We start from the raw sequence: 10,243 nt of genomic DNA, 5'->3' as shown, positions 1-10,243 counted from the left end.
GTGATGTTTTATAGCCAAAAAGAAAAAAAAAGTTGTTAATTAGAAATTTATGATATGTATGGCTGTACAGTGATACAAGGTTTATTTTGAGAGCTTGTTGAAGATCAAGAAAATCTCTTGCCCGTTGTCCATTCAGTCACTGGGAGTGTAATCACATGTGACAGCTTTGTTTTGTATTTTGCTGGTTACATTACTGTCATTTGGTATCCTACTCAGAGAATTGTGTGGGTGGTGCTCTGGAATAAACCACAGCTTTCCTGCTTGATCTTACTCCAGTGGTTTTAAATTCAGTTATAATGGACACAGTTGTTTTTCTAATTCACATCTGGATCCTTTAAAACTCTTATTACATATGCAGTGAATGTTCTTAAGCATACTTTAGTGAGAGGTAGAGGGCTTTTGCTTGGGATGTGGCCACATGTAGAAAATACAAGGCTAGTAAATATTTAAAGGACATGTTTTATAGAATGAAAAAAATGTTGCTATATCCTCTGTTCCCACAAGATTGGCAGACATTCTAAGGTTTTTTCTTTTAAATGACATATGGTAAGATTGTTTGTTCAATTGTTATTCTGAAATTTCCTGACTAATCTTGTCCTGAATTTAATAAAATCTCAGAGAATTACACACAAGCAAGTAATGTGAGATATGGCCAGTACTGAGAGATGCTAGATGTGTCCTTCAATAGCATCCTCTGGGTCAGAAAAGGATACTTCTGAAGAGTTAGTCCTCACACACACCTAGAATACACACTGACGTTACCATCCTGGAAAGCTCTGCTTTCCCATTAGAAGATCAGTATTTCTTCCCCCTCCAAACCCCTCATACCCTAGCTGGGCATAGTGTCTGAAACACCATTTGTAAGCCTATGAAGAGCTGTCAGTGTTTGATATTAGAAAGACAGTTGTGTCTCATTCTTGTTGGTTAAATGTGAAGAATTAATAGTTTCAATTTATTGCATGTTTTCTGTGGGTCATTTTCTTAATCTGTGTCAAATATCTAAAGCAACTAGCATTTAAGAGTGAGAGACTGATGTGTGTTATCACTGTCAGCCACTACAGAGGAAATGTTGGAAAATAGATCATTGAGTCATGAATGGTTTGGGCTGGAAAGGACCTTAAAGACAAACCCCTAGTTCCAGCCCCTCTGCCACAGACAGGGACACCTTTCAGTAGACCAGGTTACTCAGAGCTCCATCCAGTCTAGCCTTCAACACTTCCAAGATGTCCAAGTGTTTTCACATATACCTTTTCCAGCTCATAGAGAACTTTTATTGAGACCCAGGGAAAGCATAAGTTCATATTAGTATATATTCATTTAGCTAGACATCAAATATTTGTAATTATTTAAATTTGCCTTTTGGTTTGGTTTGGTTTGGTTTGGTTTTTTTCCCCCAGATGAAAAAAGAATGATGCAATAAGCAGGGTCATGTTTGGGCTTGTCTTTGCTCAGTGGGTGTACAGCATAGGCATTATGATTTAATATGTTAACAGAGATATGAAAAAACTTAGTGAAACCTTGTTTCTTTAATCCCTGCTTCAGGAGGAAGAGGTAGATCCTGATAACAGCAGAAAGGTGCAGAGGCTGCTGCAAGGCACAGGAGGAGAGTGTGCCAAAGGCTTTGGAAGCAGGTGCCTGTGAATGCACAAGAATGTAGAAACCTGGGATGCTACAGTCACTGGGAGTTTTCATAAGCAGGTTTGGTTTGTTGTCTGTGACACATGGAAACACTGGAATATGGTTTTTGTGACAGGCATTCAGTTTAAACCAGTATTTTACCCCAACACACCTTTCTAAAAATACCTGAACACATATGGCTGAAGTAAAGAACATAGTCAATATTTTATTGATTGAATTATTAATATGAATTTTAAATCAGTTACTCATTAGCTGAAAATGTGATCAATATGACTATTTTCTTGATATCTGAGCATTAAAGGGTCATTGTCATTTTCCATGTCCTGACAAAATCCACTCTGACAGATCAAGTTTTTTCCCTTAATTTAAGTAGACAGTTTCATCATTATGATGCATTTTCTCTTTTTTCAGTTTAGCACTGAAATGTCTAATTCATTTACTCATGAAAATAGGCAATTATCTGTTTCTACCCCAAGAACCTTATGACTGTAATAAACTTTGTAATCAGGTTGTAATTCAGTCATAGGGATGATTATATTATTATTGTCCTTAGAGCGCTCATATGGATCATGCTCTAGGATCTGTGCATGTTTATATTTGTACAAGTCTGTGTTTTGTAAATATGTTTCCTGTGACCTTGCCCAAATCCTGCTGGCACCTCTTTTAATAATTCTCTTTTGAAGTGATTTTCTGAACCTGAAGAAATACCTTGTTGCACACCTCTGAGCTAAAATAGCAAAATTTTTGCTAGACATGCATGAAATTGCATGAAATTTAAACATTTATGACCTTGGTTCTTGGCTGCTATTGCTGCACAGGTTGGGAAAATTAAACAGGATTCAGCTGGATCCTCATGAGAGGAGATTGATGGACAAATGGGATTTATCCATCATCCCTGCTTTTCCCTAGTCAAATGGAGGATTTGGAGTAAACGAAGGGAGAAACCTGAACAGCAAGCAAGTTGGAACTGAAGCCTGTCTTAGCAATTGCAGCAGTCCTTGGGGACTTACTGGTAGAGGCCAGTAGATTATATGTGTGTATATATATATATATATATATTGGTCAAAATATGGAGTAGATTTCCAGACAAAACCACACCATCTGGTAGCAGCATGAGACTAGGCATTGAAATTGAGGATGAAAAGTTTGAACTCTAGGTTGAACTGACGGGTCCTACCTAAGAATTTTTGTGATGTGACCAAATTATATTTATTCATGATTCTAAGCCTGTTCCCATTGCCCTCACTCATATGTGTAGTCCTGCTCATATCAGATACATGCAAGATTTGCTTGTTCAGTTAAAGTACTACAAGCCAGTTCTGAACTTCCTTGATTCACACACTTAGCCAGACTTTAGTTAAACTCCTAAACATTTGTTTTCCCTGAGTATGTATTTTAATTACTTTTGTTGTGTTTTAAATTGAATAAAATATCTGAAAATGCCTGTGCTCATAGCAGGCACATCATAATGCTCCATTAGATATTTGTATTACCCAAATAATGTGGAAAGAAACCTTTTCCTAGTAAGATTTAAATTGTTGTAAGAGGAAAAAGGATGATGAAATTTGTACTTGTATTAAATTTGCACTTCCAAGCTATAATAGGACAAAGCTTAAAACAAGTGTCTAACTGAATGTCTTAATGATACTCCAGTTGGTTGTTTTTTGGTTTGTTTTTTGTTTAGGTAGCAATTCACCTTTTTCAATTAAATTTTGTTTTGTGTAGTGGTGTCTCTAGAGGAAGCACATTGAACAAAAAATAAGAGCATTAGGCCACTTGGTGGTGTAATATGCAAAGGAAAAGCACCTTGTCATATTCAAGAGAAGGATATTTACATAATAGACCATTTTTGTTTGCTTATTATCTGATTAAGCAAGTACAAGACATTACATGAATGGTTACTTTTTAAAGACCTTTAATTTCATGCAAGTAGTCAAGCAGATTTTGTAGGATAAGTTCTGGGTTTAGCTCAGCTCTTTCTGAAAGTGTTTGCATTCAGGCTGTTAATGGTCTCTTAGCTGGTTCAGAAATCCTGATACAGTTCTCTGTGGGAAATGTATAATTTAAAAATGGAGAGGGCCATGTGGGATCTGCGGTGTCCCCACACTGAGCAACAGCTTTGGTTTCCATCTGCTGGAGTCTGGCATCCTTCACATTCCCAACAGGTGTGGCAGCTTCTCCCCAGGTATTTGTATTTTATACACTGACTGAGGAGCTGGGAGGAGCTGTGGCATTGCAGCGCTTTGGGGGTGGCTTGAGCTGCACAGGCCAGAAAGCAGAGGGAATGGCCACCAAGAGCACTGTGCAAATGCATGGACACTTGTCCATGTGGAACACAGGGACACTTGTGCAGGGAGCACCAAAGGGAAGGCTGATGGGTGCAAGGGCATGTTGGTGGGGCCTATTTATATTTCTCCATGCAATAAGAAGAATTAAAGATCCAGCCTTCTGTCACCTTTAGTTTAAACTTCTTTAAGGAAGGTGTTTGAGCTCATCAGGATGCCACAGAGTCTGCAGAACAGTGTGTGCAGAGACTAACTTTCATATTGTATGCACTGGTGTTCATGTCAAGGGAGAAAAATGATGATAAAAGAATCAATATAATGCTGCTCCACAAATTCTAGCAGAAATAAGCAGTTTCTGTGCTAAATGGGGTCCACTAAGGAATGTCAGTGTTAGTCAAACTATTGTTCTGAAGTGGTAATAAGAATTTTCTTTTATGGGGGAAAGAAAAAAATGAGGGAAAAAGGAAGAAGTTTCCATTCTTGATTGATAGAAACATCAAACTTCAAGTACAGGTTGTACTCTGGTGCTTCAGAAGACAGACAACACCAGTGACAGTTATCTGCTGCTTATGATGCTTGGTCTTAGGGATAATGACATCCTGGATCACATTTTCCTGGAATACCTTCTGCACTCCACAAATTTTGGCATAAATTAGAGCAGGAATATTTTTAACTTTCCAACCACAAGCCAGGTGGCAGATAATTGATCTTCTTATGTTACACATACTGTCTCCTGAAATTTCCATGTGATTTTTTACTGACACACAAAGATGTAGTGTGGATAGGGACTCACAATTTGTAACATGCTTCTATAGCTCCCGTGATATGCTCTGTGATTTTGTTCTCTGAGTGAAAGCTAGGAGGAGAGCAGCATAAAAAAATGTATTGAGAAGTCACTTGACCCTTCAGATTACTGAATAGATGCAACCAAAATAATATTATTTCAATATTCAGATGTTTAGGACCTGGTGCAAACCATTAATCTCTTAGAAATCACTAAGATCTTTTACTTTAACCTTCTGCTTTTTTGTTTCATTTTGTTCTAAACCCATGTAGTAGGATACAGTCTTTAGAAAAGATTGGCTGAGGTCAGAAAGTGACAGTTGCAGAGAAAATGAAATTAAATTAAAACCGTGAGAGATTTGTCTGTCTGGGTTGGTTTGCTAAGACTCTGAAGTATTTTTACTTCTTTCAAAGTCTGCAAATAACTAGCCTGATGTAGAATGAGGGGGGATGTGAATACATTCTGTGAGGAGGAACACGGCTCCACTGTAGCCTAGTTATGTTTCTGTTTATTATACTGCACTTCTGTTGGAAGGGTTTGCTGAAAAAAGTGTATGAAATCACGTCTATATGATCAATTTTTTCACCTTTAAAGCAAAAACCCTCATTTGCCTAAGGGAGGTGGGGAAGGAGTTTATGGGTTTAAGCATGGAACTGTTCAGATGGAGTCTGTTTGGTTAAAACAAAATTCCTTATGTCATTGCTCATTAATATTGTTGTAGCAAGTGTTTATGCATGAGTGTCCGAGAAGAACTGGGTGTGATCAATTCAAAATGGCCTTGTCAGACTGCATGAAGTATTCACTCTGAGATATATATAGAAATGCATGTTTTATAATTTATTCTGACAGGGTATTCATGTTGCTGCTTTAAGTATTTCTCCAAATCTTTTCATAGCAGATGATCAATTAGTGCTTTCCTTGTTCTTTCTATTAATTTAAAACATAGAAATGACAATATGGCCACTTCTTGTAGGACTTTTGTGTATCCTGTGAAATGAAATCAATCAGGTCAGTGATCTGTCTGGTTCTGTCACCAACAGGTTCTTAGAGAGCTGCCTCTTGTTGCAGTGTCTTCCTCCTCCTCACTCTGGTAGGGTCTGATAGAAGGTCAGCTGAACCACAGCCCTCTGGAGGCCCTGGGGCAAGAATCAGAACCTGATCCTGGAACTGGAATGGACTTTTTATGTAGGTTTTTGTGAACTCTTCTTTCCCTTCTGTGGTCATAGTCTCCAAAGGAGACTACAAATTCTAAAAATTGCTTAATATTTTATGGAAGTTTACATAGAGTTGTGTTAGGCAATTTAAATGTGTCATGGCATGGTCAGGTCCAGATGTTACATCCCAATGTTGGGCGTTTATTTCTTGAAGGACTTTGTCTTGTGTGCTGAGGATGAAATGATCCACTGGTGTCTGAAATTTTAAGTTTTGTTCTTCATGTTTTGATATATGTTTTGACATATCTCATGTCAGGTGGTTCCACATGCTGATTGGACAAGAAGGTGTTTTCATATTTATCAGTGTTTTATACTTTCTGTCCTTTTCATTCATGTCCTTGTTTTTCTATACAGGAAAGCCTGAATTTCAGTCATACTTATGCTCATGCCAAATTTTCTTGGAACACCAAAATTGATTTTGTTTAACCTTAGAGCAAGCTAGACAGTGTTTTTACCCTAAAACCAATGTGTTTTTAGTCATATAACTTCTTGCTTTCAATGCTTTTTGTTTTGTTTTGTTTCTTTGTCTTTTAAAGGAGCAATTATTCATCCTTGTTGCTACAAGCTGCAAGGTGAAAGTGTGCATTCTGGAGAGTAAATTCACAGAAAATAGAAGTATATAACCTGTTTTAAGGTAAGATGATTATTCTAGTGGATAAAATTGAACTTGTTACATTTTGAATGCTTTGTATATCTTTATTTTTTTCCCTTAAATGTCTATATTGACATATCTGAACATCAGAGGTATTTCTAAATGTTGTTTCTGATCCCAAGCTACTCCTAAACACTGTTCATAAGAAGCAGTTCAGGAAGAAGTTCTACCCATATCTTAGATGGCACTTTCAGAATCCTTGCTGCACCAGCAATATTGCTGTATTTTAGACACTCTTTAAAAGGCAAATGTTTTTCTGCTTTTTGTAGAACCTGTTTCTCGTTTTGCAAGTGGATGGTAGGTAAAAAGGGCAATGCAACTTCAGAAAAATAATTTAATATTTTTGTTTGATTTAATTGGAAGCATAAATATAAGAGTCACAGTTATTCAACTGAAACCTTATATTTATTGTTACGTACCAGAATTTGTACAGAGCAACACTTCACAGTTGCTGAGTTCCACTGGAGATGAAGTGATAATCTCTGGCTGTAAATTGTAAATTGCTTTGGGATAAAAGGTACTGCATAAATGTAAATTGTTACCTTACTAAATGCAAGTGTAGCATAACATGGTTTTCAAATTTCTAATGAGTATTTCTTTGCAAGTCTGATCTCTTTCTAAAGATAAAATAACACAAGGTTTATTTAATCATCCTAAAGAGTTCTTATCTTGGATATTGTAATACTTATTTTTATTGCTATAAACAAACATTAGTGAGAAGAATTGCAGGATGAAATAAGATAAAGTTTACAGTGTTTTTTCTTAATGTTTTGATTGCCAGTCAGGTTGCTTATTTTTTTGTTTAAATTCAAATCAATATTTTATGATAATATTTACTGAAACACTTTTTTTTGTTTGTTTTCTTTGGCTTGTTGCTGTTTTTAACTGAATACTGAAGTCAAAATGTCATAGAATCTATTCTGGATGTGCAAAATGATTAAAGATGTTAGCATCAAAAACATTCTGAATGATTGTTTGGGGGTATTTAACTGAAGTACTGATGATTACCATTTAAACCTATTTCTGTATAATTTGTAATTTCATTTCCTTCCCCCCATTTATATGTTTGGCTTTCACTAGAGTGAAGAAAGAAAAGTTAACAAGACTGTAACTTAAATGAGAGTTTTCATCAGTAGATTGCAAGATCATTAAATTCTTATCAGTCTAATTGTAATTTTTAGAAAGTGCTAGGATCTCAATTCTACCTGACTCAATTTACCACTCATTTGAGCAACCGTAAGAAGACAAATACATGTTTACATAGCAATGACTGAAACTTGACAGGTAATGTGCTTAAAATGACCTTGTTTCACAAGGGAAGAAATGGATGAAAATAGCAAGGTTTTAAGAAAACATCGCTTAGGAAGATGGCCATAGCTAAGCATGTCAGGACATGCTTACTATACACAGTCATGCTCATGTATCTCCATGTCAGTACATTGAGCAAAACTCACAGATAATTGGAAAATTTGGATTTCTGTTAACAGTTGTGAGAAAACCATTGAGAAAAGCTTGATGAGGAAGGATGTGAAAAAATAGGAAAAATCCATGAGTCTTAAACTATGATGCAAGAGGTGTTCCCACAACATGTAAAAGCTAATTTTTGTTGCACATTGAACTTGTAGCAGGCATAGCATAGTTTCATTTTGTGCTGAACTACTTTGTTCATAATATGTACTTATATATTTTTGAGAACACTGGATGATGTATATAAAAGATGAGAGTTTTATGCATGTGCATTTTAGCAAGTCTAATTTCACTCTCAGAGCATGTTCACATCAGGTAAACACTGTCATTCTGTGTTTTGATTTGATTCATTATTATTCTGACATAATTTGTGATGTAAAACATGGAAAGGGAATAATGCTGGTACAGCACACATTAGATAATGTGGTGAAAATGAGAACATTTTGCAGAGGTGTATTGCTAAGCCCACCTCATGGCCAAGAAGGAACAGAAATCAGGAGCTTTGTGCTTGCTGTGAGTAGACATAGATGAGACAAGGTGAAGGGATATTAAGTATCTATAAAGATCTGTACCAAAGTGGTGTTTTGGTCTTGCATTGGTCCGTCTGACAGAGAAGCAATGGAGACAGAAATGATATGAGCACTATTAACTCACAGTCTCTGCAGAACTTTTTCTTGGTCTGTGTTGCAGTCACATTTTTGGTTTTCTCTATTACCACAGCAGCAGCAGGAGACCCTCTACCCTTGTTTCTAACAAATGCTTCTGTTTTAACAGCTTTCTGCCTTGTCCCCTGGTGGTCAACTACGAACTGCCATGGTGCCTTGGGGATAAACAGTGAAGGAGTACAGACAAAAGTAATAACAGTTAATTTAGAAACTCTACTCCCAGTTCAAGATACCAGTTAAGCTTGACTTGAAGAGTCAGGGTTGAGAATTCAAAAGCAGATTTGTATATGCAAATATGGCTGTGATATTTCCTCTTACTTTGCTGGAGTAGGAGGAGAAAGAGCTATGTGCAATTTTGTTGTGCAATTTTTTGAGATTTCCTGCATGAAATTCTTAATGGTTTTAATATACTACAATATTTAATACTATTTCCTACATATAGTTTAGCTATTTCAGTTTGTATTTTTATATGCTATGCAATAAAGATGACATTAGTATATGCAGTAGTCCATTAAGATGCTCCATATTTAATCAGAGTTTATCGGGGGAGTTAATGTCTGAGCTAAGACACAGAGGCTCACTATGGACAGGGAGCCAGGGGAGGGTAGGACATCTCCAATTATACAGGTGCCTTGTCTTAAGCACACATTATATGCTGGGGCTGCAGGTCTGTTGAGAAAAAACAATCAAAGGAGAGGTAGAGTCTGACCCCAAATCTCACCTAAACCTTTAGTTACACTGATTTTTTTTTTATCCCTCTGATCTCACAAACTCTTTGTTTTATAACAAGTATTACACTATGTTGTCTCTTCATTATTTTTGTTTTCTTTCATCTCTTGCTGAGTGTATTAATTTATATTATATTGTTGCTCAGTATGTGATCTTGAAAGACATGTAACACTAAATATAAAAAAAAAGTAACAGCCTGTTCTGTGAAATGATAATATCTGCTAAAAACTGAGGATGTGAAGTAGAACAGCTTTATTCTGCTTGATTTGAAATTATTTTCTGCTTTTATTAGTTTCCCATGTAGACAAATAAAGAAATAATACAGAAAAATCTGCCAGGTAGATAAATCATCATTTCTTGGTTTATCCTGTTCTTTGGATATCTAAAGATTATGTAAGGCTCTGGTCTTCAAACCTAACATGCAGATGTTCTACAGCTGCTTGTTGTTGCCTGACTCAACAATGCCTGAACAGCTTTTTACCTGCCTGGAGGTGTCATGGTGTATTTCACTGAAATGACTAAAATAATCCTTATTTTGTGATAAAACTGTAATTCATAAAGTGAGTCTAAGCATTTATTAAGGATGAAGATACCATGAAATAAACAGCTTTCTCAAAAAGGAGACAATATTTATTTACCTTAGGCTCTCTTGGTCCTGTCAATATCACTGTATTAAAGCATTAAACAAAAGTACAGCACTTCCTTAGCACAATGACATATTGAATAGTCTCCCCAGGCTATTGCAGACTGTCAGAACTTTATCATTCTATCAAGGATGCTTATTTATACACCTCACAAACTGATCTAAT

This window comes from Pseudopodoces humilis, chromosome 14 (genome assembly GCF_049639895.1).
Source record: "Pseudopodoces humilis isolate 2021_Gansu_Grassland_sample_001 chromosome 14, ASM4963989v1, whole genome shotgun sequence".
NCBI lineage: Eukaryota > Metazoa > Chordata > Aves > Passeriformes > Paridae > Pseudopodoces > Pseudopodoces humilis.
Note: the sequence above shows the minus strand (reverse complement) of the source record.